This window comes from Lupinus angustifolius, unplaced genomic scaffold (genome assembly GCF_001865875.1).
Source record: "Lupinus angustifolius cultivar Tanjil unplaced genomic scaffold, LupAngTanjil_v1.0 Scaffold_330_12, whole genome shotgun sequence".
In the NCBI taxonomy this organism is placed as follows: Eukaryota; Viridiplantae; Streptophyta; class Magnoliopsida; order Fabales; family Fabaceae; genus Lupinus; species Lupinus angustifolius.
In genome coordinates this window covers 5,496-19,993 of record NW_017727745.1, presented here as the reverse complement: position 1 = coordinate 19,993, position 14,498 = coordinate 5,496, and the positions used below count along the sequence as shown (strand labels likewise).

The 14,498-nt window shown below is 33.4% G+C and overlaps 1 long non-coding RNA gene across 1 annotated transcript; it reads right to left on the bottom strand.

The window, feature by feature from the left end:
• Nucleotides 1-2,585: 2,585 nt before the first annotated feature.
• Nucleotides 2,586-14,043, bottom strand: LOC109341024. The gene is made up of 3 exons (XR_002106879.1): nucleotides 13,746-14,043; nucleotides 12,184-12,185; nucleotides 2,586-2,597 (listed from the first exon to the last, which is right to left on the bottom strand). It is a non-coding gene; the product is annotated as an uncharacterized LOC109341024 (long non-coding RNA).
• Nucleotides 14,044-14,498: the final 455 nt, after the last annotated feature.

Here is a 14,498-nt window from a genome sequence, read left to right as displayed (position 1 = left end):
CCAAGCAACATTGACTATGACACATAGGAAAAGTGCAACACAACAGTGTTCTCATGGATCACAAGATATCTATCACAACAAGACTTGTGGCTTGACCTCAAGTAGAGATTTTCAATGGGAAACTATTTAAGAGTTTCTAATGTGCTCCAAGAATTACACTTAATTAGACAGGGAGGTAAAAAGCATATCAAGCTACTTCACAGACTTAAAGATACTTTGCGATGAGCTAGAGTCACTAAGACCAATGCCTTCTTGCACATGTGAGGTAAAGTGTAGGTGTGGTTTGATCAAGGTAGTAAGAAATCACAGAGACATTGAGTATGTCATCTGCTTTCAAAGGGCTTAAATGATGAGTTGAATGCATCAAAAGCACATATTCTTCTCATAGAACCTTTGTCTACAATTAATAACATATTCTCAATGCTTTTCAGCAAGAAAGCCAGATAAGTGGAACAAGTAGTTCAAAGGTACTCTTCAATCAATAGGTTAATAGAGGAGACACAACACAACCTTGGAGAGTTCAAACCAATATGCAAAAAGGGAACTTCATGTAGGGAAGATGCAGAGGGACGAGAAAGGCTTTGGTAATCAGAAAGGAAATGGAGCGAATGTGTGCACCTATTATGGAAAAGAAAGGCATATAGTGAACACATGTTATTTAAAACATGGTTTTCCACCAAACTTTCAACAAACCAAGGCAAGACAAGACTCATGAATGGATAACATTATAGCCTCAGAGTCTTGGCCTCACAAAAGGAAGCGGGTAAGCAACCAACAATCACTGATTCAAAAGAAATAGGTTCCAACTTTGGTCTTGAACAATATGAACAACTAACACCCCTAATCAAAAGCATAGGCACTAGATCAACAATTCACAACATAAATCAACTAAGCATTGAACCAAGAAGCACTTCAAAAGGCAATTAGAACTTGGAAGTTAATCAAATAACAAGTAAGCTCTCCTATTGGATTTTAGACACAGGGGCCACATACAATGTGTGCCATGACTTATAAAGCTTTGTTTATTTCCATAGCATAAGGCCAATTGTTATTGGTCTACCCAATAACACCACTTTTTGCTAGACACTCTGGAACTATAATATTTTTAGAAGTAATAATCTTGCATGATGTTCTATACATACCTGATTTTAAATTTAATCTACTCTCAATATATAAACTCACCTATTATTTACATTGCAAACTGACTTTTGATAATGTCAATTGCTCTATTCAGGATATGATTACCTTGAGGACGATTGAACATGTTGAGGTTAAAAATGGATTGTACATTCTGAGTAGAGATTCTAGGAGTAATTGTGAAATAAACCATAATATAAATACTTCAAATACTGTTGATTTCTTTGACCTGTGGCACTTTAGACTTGGACATCCTTCAAATGCTATATTGAATTCCTTATGCAAGAATTTTGAATATGTTAAGTTTGATTGTAAAAATGTTTATGACTACTACTATCTAGGTTAGCATGCTAAACTACCTTTTCCTAATCAAAAGAATATGACTTCCTATCCTTTTGACATGACACACATTGGTATATGGGAGCCTGTGGCCAACACCTTAATTAATGGCCACAAGTACTTTCTTACCATAGTTGATGACCACAATAGACACACATGGATTAGGTTCAACACACTCAATATGAAAAACTGGTTAAGATCATAAGGAGTGGCAATGGCCATAGGTTCAACATGCCCAACTTCTACCAGGAAATGGTATAGTCCACCAAACATCTTGTGTAGAAACACCCCAACAAAACTCAGTAGTAGAGAGAAAGCATAGACATATCTTGAATGTCACTAGGACCATCCTATTCCAATCTAAGCTACCTAAGAGTTGTTGGTCTTTTGCTGCCCAACACGCCACTTATCTTATTAATAGGCTTCCCAACACTATCCATGACTTTAAGACACCTTATGAGTTACTTCACAGTAGGAAACCTAACCTTCTCCACCTGAGGGTATTTGGTTGCTTATGTTTTGCATCAACCTTATCCCAAAATTGATCCAAACTTAATCCTAGAGCAACAAAGTGTAATTTCTTAGGTTACAAGCCAAATACCAAAGGCTACATCCTTTTTTATTTAAAAACAAGGAAATATTCATTTATAGACATGTTGTGTTCCATGAAAACATTTTCCCTTACAAACAAAGTCAAATCATGAACTATAATAACAAGGATAGTCCTGATATTGACTTAGCTTTCCTTGAAGTACCACATATGTCACCTATTATCACTGATGACACAAGAACACAAGAGCACAGTGATGAGCCCCATGAAACTACCCGTCAGAACCCTGGGGAGGAATTACCTAATCAAACCCATGAAACTACTAACAATCACAAACCTTAGACGTTCAACTCGTCCTAGAAATCCACCTAGTTACCTATAGGACTTCAATGACCCTCACAAACATGAGCCTCAGAGAACTTCTAAGCACTCATTGTCCACCACTTTATCCTATAAACACATCACCTTAACCATACTATCTCCACCACCACTAACATTGAACCAAAGACCTACCAGCAGGCTATACAATGTAAGGATTGAATAGAGGCTATGCAAAATGAGCTCAATAAAACTTGGTCATTAATAGATCTTCCTCCCGAAAAGATGCCTATTGGATCCAAATGGGTTTATAAGATTAAGTACAATAAGATGGAACCATTGAGAGATATAAATCTAGACTAGTGGCCAAAGGTTTCAATCAAATAGAGGACATAGATTTTTTTTGAAATATTTGCCCCTATTGTTAAACTTACTATTGTAAGGCTATTATTATCCATATTTGCTTCGCAAAATTGGATTGTGCATCAACTTCATGTCAATAATGCTTTCCTTCATGGTGAGTTATGTGAGGATGTTCACATGAACATACCATAAGGGGTTGTATGCAAGGAACCAAGCAAGGTATGCAAACTACATAAGTCAGTTTATGGACTTAACCAGGAAGGGAGACAATGGTTCACAAGACTGACTCAGACCCTTCTTTCATTAGGATATGCTCAATCACATTCACTCCTTATTAACCAAAAATGTGGGTAACTATTTTACTACCTTACTTATTTATGTTGATGATTTGGTGTTGGCTGGCAATAATCGGAATGAAATTGATTGTTAAAAATATCTTAGATAAAAATTTAAAATTAAGGATCTTGGCACTATTAAATATTTTCTTGGTTTAGAAATTGCTAGATCTAACAATGGTATAACTTTATGTCAAAGGAAGTATGCACTTGATATTCTTTTAAACACAAAGTTTCTTAATTCAAAGACAATCCCAACACATATTGTCAAAATAACAAAGTTGCACCAAAATGACTTAGATGCATACAAGGATGTTATAGCATATAGAAGGCTACTAGGGAGTTTGATATACTTAACAAATACAAGGCCAAAAATCAACTATATTGTTCAACAATTGAGCCAGTTCATGGCAAATCCCACAACTGCTCATTTTACAACTTTAACCAAAGTGCTTAGATATATCAAGGGAAGTCAAGGGCAAGGCTTATTCTATGGAACTTCTTCTCATCTTCAACTAAAAGCTTTCAGTGACTCTGATTGGGCATCATGTGTTGACTCTAGAAAATCTATAATTGACTTGTGTGTGTTTCTTGGCAACTCCTTGGTCTCTTGGAAATCTAAGAAGCAAAACACTATGGCACGTTCCTCCTCGGAAGCAAACCACATGGCATTAGCAATAACATCTTGTAAGATCCAATAGTTAACATACTTACTTGAGAATTTCAGAGTTCACTTCAAAAGATCATCATTATTGTATTGTGACAATGACTCAGCATGGCATATAGTAGTTAACTTTGTCTTCCATGAACGTGCCAAGCACATTGACATTGATTGTCATGTGGTTAGGGAATCTTTCCAACCCAACATATTTCATCTCCTACCTATCAAGACAACTCAACAGTGTGCAGATATTTTAACCAAGGCGTTGGACCCTTCTCCCTTCACTTATTTTTTGTCCAAGTTGGGAGTGATTAATATCTACTCTCCAACTTACGAGGGGGTATTGAAGTCAGAGACAAATATTTCTCATGTTGACTTGACCAAGGATTCTCGATCAGACTTGGCTCAGGAGGCCAAGGTTGTGTGCAACATCGTGGCCGAGGATTCACGGTCAGACTGGGCCAACATTGTGACCGAGGATTCACGATCAGACTTGGTCAAGATCAGGGTGCATCAACTTGACTCATCTGCGATACGGTCATGGCGCATCAGGGAGACACATTCATGGCACATCAGGGTGACATAGTCATGGCACATTAGGACGCACCAACAAGGCTTAGTCACACACAACTTGGTGCAGTGGCGATACGGTCATGGCCTGTGATATGGCACACCATTGAACTCCATTGAACTAGAAATAAGAGAAATTACTCGTAGAGACAGAAAGAAGACAAATTCAACTCCATTGAAGAATCCATGGGAGTAGGAACACAAAGAGGACTAATCTTGACTTTAGAATCTCTTCATTGAAGGTAGGATACGTGTAGGAACTTTCTCTCAAGCTTGACTCTCTATTTTTCCATCCTTTTGAGCATCATGCAAGGAATTTTGGCATTCTATGTGGAATGGAAAATAAATATTTTCGAAAGAATTTATGCCAAGGACTCGTGAAAAATATGGATTTTATTTAATCTAAAGATAGGTAAACGTGATTTTAGATGAGTTGTTGATCTTTTAATGTTTATGCAATAAGTTTATGATTAAATAACTTAATTCATTAGTTATCTTGTAGTTAAATGAATCATTATCTTCCAAGAGTTATATTTGTTTCAAAAATATAATTTAAGATAAAAATTGCATTGTATTACATTATTAAAAAATTTAAATATTTTTAATACATAGTGAATTTGCATTAAATATATTTTATGAGTATTCACATTTTGGTAATTAATTTGCTGAAAAATATAGCCTATTTTATTCATTTTGATAACATTATCTTATTTTAGTTTGAATAACTATGTTCATTATAACGTTTATATAAACTATTTTCGATAATGTATCATACTATGGTCATAAATTATTTTAGTTAATCTTTAATGAAGTTATCTCTTTGAGATTATCTATATTTGTTATGTGGATAAACTTTGTGATAATCTAAAATTGATTATTTGTTATTTTGATAAGTATAATAATAATAGATATAATTTTAAATAATATTTTGACCTATTTTTCTTAACCATAAAAGTATATAACCCTAAAACCATTGGGAGAGCAAAATCCCACTCTCCCTTCTAGACTCCATGAGTAGGCAGAAAAAGAAGGAATTGGTAACTTATACTTCTCACTTTTTACTGCTTTGAACTTATGTTTCTATATATGTGGGTGATTGCTAAAATGTGAACTCTAAGTTAGTTCGCTTGGGTGTGAACTACAATATCACTGTTGGATTAAAGCATTTGGTGACCAAATACCATTTTTACAATTTTATATTTTCAAAGCCATAAGTCGTGATCCAGGAAACCGACTTCTATATGTAGAGTCAGGAATCTGAAGTTGGGAAAGAGGTCAACGACTTCCAAAAAGAAGTTTGGAAGTCGAGAAACATCGCAACTATTTCTGATCGTGTACTACAAATATCTGAAGTCAGATCGTACTTTAACGACTCCAGTTTGAACCATTTTAAAGAGTGTGAAACCAAAAATGAATGTGATGAAGTTTATAAGAGTGTGTTTGAGAAAGCGTAAAATAGTGTATCTTTTTAGTGACTTGATCAATTTGCTTCATATTTGTGAAGGTAAGTTCTTTTTTCTTCTTATTTACTAATTTTATGATTATTGATTCGATTATGTTGTATACATAGAAACTTTGTTTTTATTAGATGGAAGAAGATATGAATTACTATAGCGGAAACTTCTATAATGAGGTAAAAATTTATTTTATTTATTTATTTTAAATTGTTCATGGAAATGATTTAATTTATTTATTCATTTATTTTCGTTTATTTATTTATTGTTATTCATGTACATGATGTAATTTTTTGATTTTAGGCTGTAGATGAAGTTGATGTTAGTGATGATGAAAATATAAATGAGATATAGGAATTGGATTTTCAAGAAATTGATTTTGGGTTATTAAATGAAGATGAAGTTAAGAAGTTTAGGTTTTTAAGTAATGACATTGGATACACAATTTATAGGATGTATGGTATGAAGAAAGGATTTGGCATAAGAAAATATCATACCCATCAGGATAATGATGGTGAAATATTATGGCAATCATTTTTTTTGAGATAGAGAAGGATTTAGGGAGAAGAAAGATGATTTGATCCAAAAGAGGGCACATAGAAAAGAGACAAGATGCGGTTGTTTAGCAAGAATGAAGATTCATATTGACAAGAAAAAAGGAGGTTGGTATATGAGTTATTTTTCTGATGAACATAGCCATGAACTGGTTGGTGGACATTATGGTGGGATGATAGTCTCTAACCGAAGAATGACAGAGACAAATGTTGCTCAAATGAACAATATGAGAGAAGTGGGCATTGGAACTAGAAATTTTTTTGGTTCATTTGCTGGTCAATGTGGGAGTTATCGATATCTTGAGTTTTTGAAGAAAGACATGTACAATCAAATTCAGAAGTAGAGACGAATCATCAGATTGTGCAATGTATTGGAGGTATATTGTAGAAGAAGAAAGTAAGTTGCAACAATTATTATGGGATGATGGATGTAACATTTTTGACTACTCCATTTTTGGTAATGTTCTTGCTTTTGATGCAACTTACGGTCGAAACAAATATAAATTTCCAGTGGTCGTATTTTCGGTTGTAAATCATCACAAGCAAACAACAATATTTGTTGATGCTGTTGTGTCAAATGAGACAGAGCAAAAGGGCGAGTTGTTGGTACAACCTCAAGAGGTAAGCATGGTAACCAATATGGTATATGTTGAGAAATTGTGCACAATAAAGTTAGTTGTTCAAACGTCGTTGGTAGTTGTAATCGTTCTTTATTTAAAAATTAATTGGAAGAATGAGTAGTAATTTGATGTAGTAACAGAAATTTGTAAGAATTGGAAAAATGGCTTACTTTTGTTTGTATGATATATTTTGTAGTGAAATAATACAGGTTCATTTATTTGAAGAAATCATTGTTGAATAAGCGAAAATGTGAACATAGAGAAATAATATTTAGATATGTAATGGTTAATATATAATGTAACAAAGTATGAAATTATGATTGAGTGGTACATAGAGAAGTTGTTATAAAAAGGAATTAATCACTGTGTTTCCAAAACAAGATAGTGATACAAAATATTGTCTCATAGTTGTTCCATGTCAATTTAGATGAAGGAGAACTTACACCACATCAATATAGTTTTGGTCCTTACTTGCTTCTTCAATTTGTTCATATCATGAATAATCAACTTTAAGGCAGTCTTCATTCTCACAGTTTCATCCTTAAGCTACATTTATTAGAAAAATTATTAAATTTAATGTTATTCAACAATAATCACATTGTAATTATTAAAATATTTGTACCTCCTCAATGACACTAGAAATGAATAAGTCCTCCATTTCCAGCCATTGCATAACCCATGTTGAATAATTTCGACTACAATAAATATAAAAATGTCATATTGTAGGGCACCTATCCTACACATAATAGGAGGGAAGTTGTTGCCCGATAAATCAAATAATCGGATACATTTAATGTACTTACCCATACTTCGAGACCTATCAAAACTTTACTCACTTGTCCTCTGAGTCTACCTAATTACAACTACAACAATATTGTAGGGCATATATCCTACACATAATATGAGAGGAGTTGTTGCCCGATAAATCAAATAATCGGGTACACTTAATGTACTTACCCATACTTCGGGACCTATCACAAGTTCACCGATATATATGGGGTTCAACATGTTTGGCCAACTTGTATATGGAAATGTGTCAGGCAACAAACCCCAATGTTAAAGCCATGGGTAGGTGCTTGATACTTTTACAATCTTGGGCATAGTATCGCCTACCATTCCTTGCACTTGGGGTGAGCCAACTACCTATTTATTCATTTGCTTCAAGGTAATAAAAATTTCTTCCTTTACATAAAATTATTTTTTCACAATTTTTTTTCTTTTAACTACAATAATTTATTTCTATTTTCTATAGGTGGGGTACTTAGAATGTTAAATTTCATGGAGTTCCACGGGGAGATTTAACGGGATATAGGGATTTCCACGGGGAGATTTAATGGGATATATGTCACGATTAGACCATATGGAGGTCAATGATGTAAAGATTCTTAAGCTCTTATTAATTTATAATTTATAAAATAATTCAATTTTTTTCTAACTAATATTTTTCTTATTTTTGTAGTTTAAATGACTACCATATGAAACTTATAACAACAATCTTCCACGTCAAGTTCAACAAGATAAAAATGTGTAGAGTGCATGCACAAATTTAATTTGTTTCTCTATCATCGAGTGACATCAAACAGATCGAGTCAAACTACAGTTTGGTTTGATCCAGGATGTGTCACAATCACCAATTAATATGGATGTCCTCCATAGAATTGACAAACGGGGGAATCAAAATGCAAATTGGGCCTTCAAGCATGCACAATGGATTGACCATTGGAATCATCACAGAGATCAAGTGTTGTGAGGACCTGCAATCCAATCTCCTTTCCACACACAACAATATATGAGTTGGTTTTTTTACCAATTCTAAACCTTTCTTATCTGTAGAACCACAACTCTGAGACCCACGCCAAATAAATTACCAACAAAGCCAACCACACCCCTACCATACAAATCAACCCCCACACCTTAAACTCCAATGTACTATCCTACAATGAATCAACATATTATGTCACAACATCCAATGTATCAACTAATAATGTTTGGCTCTTAAAATATTCAACCTGCGAGAATGTCTTTTCACTATGAACCCTTGCACCAACATCAAACTGATCATATCATTCCTCACTGTCATTCATTTTCTACACAAGAGAATGATTTTATGAATTCATTATTTGCTGCTAATGCTGGTACTCCTGATTCATCAAATATATATCTCAATGATATGAGGTTCAACTACAATGAAAATGATGGTGCTGGGCCAAGTTCTTTTGATGTGAACCTCTCATCATCTTTCATGGTTGATGACAATATTTCCCGGAGTTGTTGCCCGATAAATCAAATAATCGGGTACATTTAATGTACTTACCCATACTTTGAGACCTATCACAAGTTCACCGATATAGCTGGGGTTCAGCATGTTTGGCCAACTTGTATAGGAAATTGTGTCAGGCAACAAAACCCACTGTCAAAGCCATGGGTGGGTGCGTGATACTTTTACAATCTTAGGTATGGTATCGCATACCACTCCTTGCACCTAGGGTGAGCCAACTACCTACTTATCCATTTGCTTCAAGGTAATATAAATTTATTCCTTTACATAAAAATATTTTTTCACGGATTTTTTCTTTCAACTACAATAATTAATTTCTATTTTCTATAGGTGGGGTACTTGGAATGCTAACTTCCATGGATTTCCACGGGGAGATTTAATGGGATATATGTCACGATTAGACCATATGGAGGTCAATGATGTAAAGATTCTTAAGCTCTTATTAATTTTTAATTTACACAATACTTCGATTTTTTTAACTAATATTTTACTTATTTTTGTAGTTTAAATGGCTACCATATGAGACTTATAACAATAATCTCTCACGTCAAGTCAAACAAGATAAGAATGTGTGCAGTGCATGCATGGCTTTAATTTGTTTCTCTATCATCGAGTGACATCAAACAGATCGAGTCAAACTATAGTTTGGTTTGATCCAGGATGTGCCATAATCACCAATGAATATCGACGCCCTCCACAGAATTGACAAACGGGGGAATCAAGACACACATTGGGCCTTCAAGCATGTACAATGGATTGACCATTGGAATCATCACAGAGATCAAATGTTGTGAGGACCTGCAATCTAATCTCCTTTCCACACACAACAATATATGAGTTGGTTTCTTACCAATTCTAGACCTTTCTTATCTGCAGAACCACAACTCCGAGACCCACACCAAATAAATTACCAACAAAGCCAACCACACCCCTACCATACAAATCAACCCCCACACCTCAAACTCCAATGTACTATCCTACAATGAATCAACCTACTACTTCAGAACGTCCAATGTATCAACCAACAATGTTTGACACTTACAATATTCAACCTGCAAGAATGTCTTTTCATTATGAACCCTCGCACCAACATCAAACTGATCATATCATTCCTCACCGTCATTCATTTTCTACACAAGAGAATGATTTTATGAATTCATTATTTGCTGCTAATGCTGGTACTCCTGATTCAGTAAATGTACTTCTCAATGATATGAGGTTCAACTTATGGATGACAATAAAAACCGAACCTGAGGGTACCCGCTCTAACCGAACCCGAATTTAATGGGGAAAACCCAATGTGATTGGGTTCGGGTTCGGGTTTTACCCGGGTTTAAATTTCGGGTTCGGGTTTGGTATGGCAAAGACCCTAACCCGAACCCGCCTTGAAGTAAGGTAATTAGTAACACAGTTAAACCTCTGAACTACAATGTATTCCCTCGTTAGAACAGAAGAGGATACATGTACATAATAAGAAAAAGAAAGATATGCAGTGAAAACTGAATATATATATATATATATATATATATATATACACGTTTCTTGGCAAGGTAGTTTTGTAGTTATTGTTCTAATCCCAACTTTTTGCAAAGACCTCATTAATGTTAAACCCCACTACCACTCTAAGACAAACTGGTCCATCTTTTTGTACTGTAAAAATGTGTCCTATTATAAATGTAGAAGCTAAGTCTCAATTTGGTTTTGTTACCTTTGAATTCTTTAAAAAAAATCAATAATAACGAGTATAGCCACTAGATGATAAAAAATTGCATTCCTTCCTTCATTGTAAAAGATTCAATCCTATTGTATTTAGATTTATATGGCCCCCCACACCTTAAACTCCAATGTACTATCCTACAATGAATCAACATATTATGTCACAACATCCAATGTATCAACTAATAATGTTTGGCTCTTAAAATATTCAACCTGCGAGAATGTCTTTTCACTATGAACCCTTGCACCAACATCAAACTGATCATATCATTCCTCACTGTCATTCATTTTCTACACAAGAGAATGATTTTATGAATTCATTATTTGCTGCTAATGCTGGTACTCCTGATTCAGTAAATGTACTTCTCAATGATATGAGGTTCAACTTATGGATGACAATAAAAACCGAACCTGAGGGTACCCGCTCTAACCGAACCCGAATTTAATGGGGAAAACCCAATGTGATTGGGTTCGGGTTCGGGTTTTACCCGGGTTTAAATTTCGGGTTCGGGTTTGGTATGGCAAAGACCCTAACCCGAACCCGCCTTGAAGTAAGGTAATTAGATTTAAAATTGAAATTTCTATCATTTGCCCATTGTTTTTAATTTCTAATTTCACTTTAAATACTATTGGATCTTCAAACATAAAAGAAATGAAATAATATAAGAGAAAATAGAAATGTTAGAGAAAAATTACACGAAAAGAATATCATATTTTCCTTAATACTTTATCATTTTCGGGTTTTTTTCGGGTTCGGGTTTTGAATTTCGGGTTTGGGTATGTGCAAACTCGCCCCCGACCCGCTCCGTTGCCATTCCTAGTTCAACTACAATGAAGATGATGGTACTGAGCAAAGTTCTTTCATAGTTGATGACAACATTTTCTCATAAAAGAATACAACTAAAAAAATATTTTCAAATAATGTAACCAATTTCAAGCAAATTAATGATATCTAAATAAATTTTTTATTGATTACTATAAACGGACATTTCAAATTCCGCTAGGCTAGAATAATTTTTATATCAACTTCTATTTTTTCTGTCTTCATGTGCTATATAAATTATTGTTAAAAATATGCTAAAAATATTAATGTTAAATATATTTATACTATGTGGATCATTAAATGTTTCTTATATTCTAAATAATATTTTTCTTTGCACTCTAATCTTTTAGGCTTTCATTGTGGGGAATTCTTAGTGGCAGGCAATTGCTAAGAGCGATAGATTGCTGAATCAATAATAAGTAGTGAAGGAGAAATTGGCAATTGGCTATAACTTCGATTCTGAACTGCTACATTTTTATTGACTTTGCATTCTCTTTTTTAAATTCGCATTTTCCCTCAAACATCATATCTTGGAGATGTACACTTGAATGAATGAATCTAGAGATTGGCTAATAATTTTGCCCATGAAGAGAGCTATGAGTCCATCATTGATTACAATTTATGAATCCAAAATTTATTCAATGACAAATATTATGACTTATACCTTTGTGTAGTGAAAAACAGACGATTTAAGGCTGGGAACGCTGACTTGGTGGGACACTGATCTCATGATATGAATCTTAAGAGCATGGTGGTTGGTCCAAAGTGAAAGTAGGTCTCTTATATTGGCTATGATGTTTTTTCTTTCCGTCATTCGCCTCCAAAATTTAACTCGCAAATGAACTTTTAATGAAGTTCTGGATTCTTGAGGTGGGAGTATACTATCATAAAAAAGGACCATATGACTTGGCTAGTTAAATACTTTTTTGGGTTGCTAATAATTGAAACGGGCTTGCTATTTTGAATGGATCAGCACTCAATGGGCATAAGAAAATTAATATAAAGCCAGACAACAATAACATTTATCCTGCTACTTCTTGCATGAGTATAACTTTAAAAGTTTAATCTCTCTAGTGAATTGCAGCGTGCGGTGTATGTGCAGTTAAAATAACAAACTAATTAACACAGTTAAACCTCTGAACTACAATGTATTCCCTCGTTAGAACAGAAGAGGATACATGTACATAATAAGAAAAAGAAAGATATGCAGTGAAAACTGAATATATATATATATATATATATATATATATACACGTTTCTTGGCAAGGTAGTTTTGTAGTTATTGTTCTAATCCCAACTTTTTGCAAAGACCTCATTAATGTTAAACCCCACTACCACTCTAAGACAAACTGGTCCATCTTTTTGTACTGTAAAAATGTGTCCTATTATAAATGTAGAAGCTAAGTCTCAATTTGGTTTTGTTACCTTTGAATTCTTTAAAAAAAATCAATAATAACGAGTATAGCCACTAGATGATAAAAAATTGCATTCCTTCCTTCATTGTAAAAGATTCAATCCTATTGTATTTAGATTTATATGGTATATCAATCTATATTATATTTATATGTAGGTAGTCTTCTTTTGTTGTGAGCAGAAAAATATTTTGGGCTACACAAAAGTTAAAATACTATATTATGTTGCTTTAAATATAAAAGTATAAAGATGGCAAATTATAGTAACAGACTGAGTTTTAGTATCAAACTGGTTTTTTATAACTTATTAGAATTTGATTGGGAATTGAAGTTTGGAAGTTTATTAACTAAATTAAGTGTCATGTTATAACCTATAAAACTATTCTTAATTGTTACTATATTTACTTTGCTTATTCTTTTGAGACCTTTGGAATATTAAAGTATCTTCTATAAATGAAATTTGCTTTTTATAAAGATTTATCATTCTTTTATGTTTATTTTATGATCAAGTTGTAATGTGTTAAAGTATCTGGATTTGTCTGGATTTGTTTGCATTTGTTTTTGCTTGATGAAGTGTTAATGCTTGGATGTTAGTGGTGATGCTCGTGATTTTACAACAATGTTGAAGTTATGAGATAAAGCAACTAAGGTGAGGGAGAAGACCATAGTGGTCTTAGAGTTTTTCATTGAAATTCTTCTCTCTGATTTCCTCAAAAGTCAGAGAGTCTTGTAGATTAAGAACTTCCATGTCATGTAAGAGTCCTTAATCTTTTTCATGACAATGTATAGAGTTTGAGATATTTGATTGTGCTGGAAATATATGTGTATGAATTTGTTTTTGTGTAGCATAATGCAAGGTACTCGCTTATGATATTACATCGTCATGAAAGGTTGTTAAATAATTATGTTTGTATACGTGTGAGTATTGTGATAAATTATTAATTGTCTTATGTGCTAAATGTTTGTGACAAAGTTGTAATTTAGAAATATCTCAATTGCAATGGTTATGTTATTGGTTGTTGTATAGTTGTATAGAAATGAAAAATATATATAAGTGATTGTTGAATTGACATGGAAAAATATAATTAAGTTGATTGTTGTATTATTTCAAAATATATAACTCGGTTTATTAATTATTAAAAACAATTTAGCAATTACTCAATTATAATACATCACCAATCAGTTGGCAATATGACGATATTTATTTCATTTATTTATATATCATTAATATTTTAGTCTCCACTTGTGAGGTCATATACTACTTCGTCAACTATACAATTACACACAAATCATTGTTTAGCACTTTAAGGTAAATAAGTTAACTCTACAAAACTAATTGAAGAAGAACAAAAAGTCATTTCATAAATT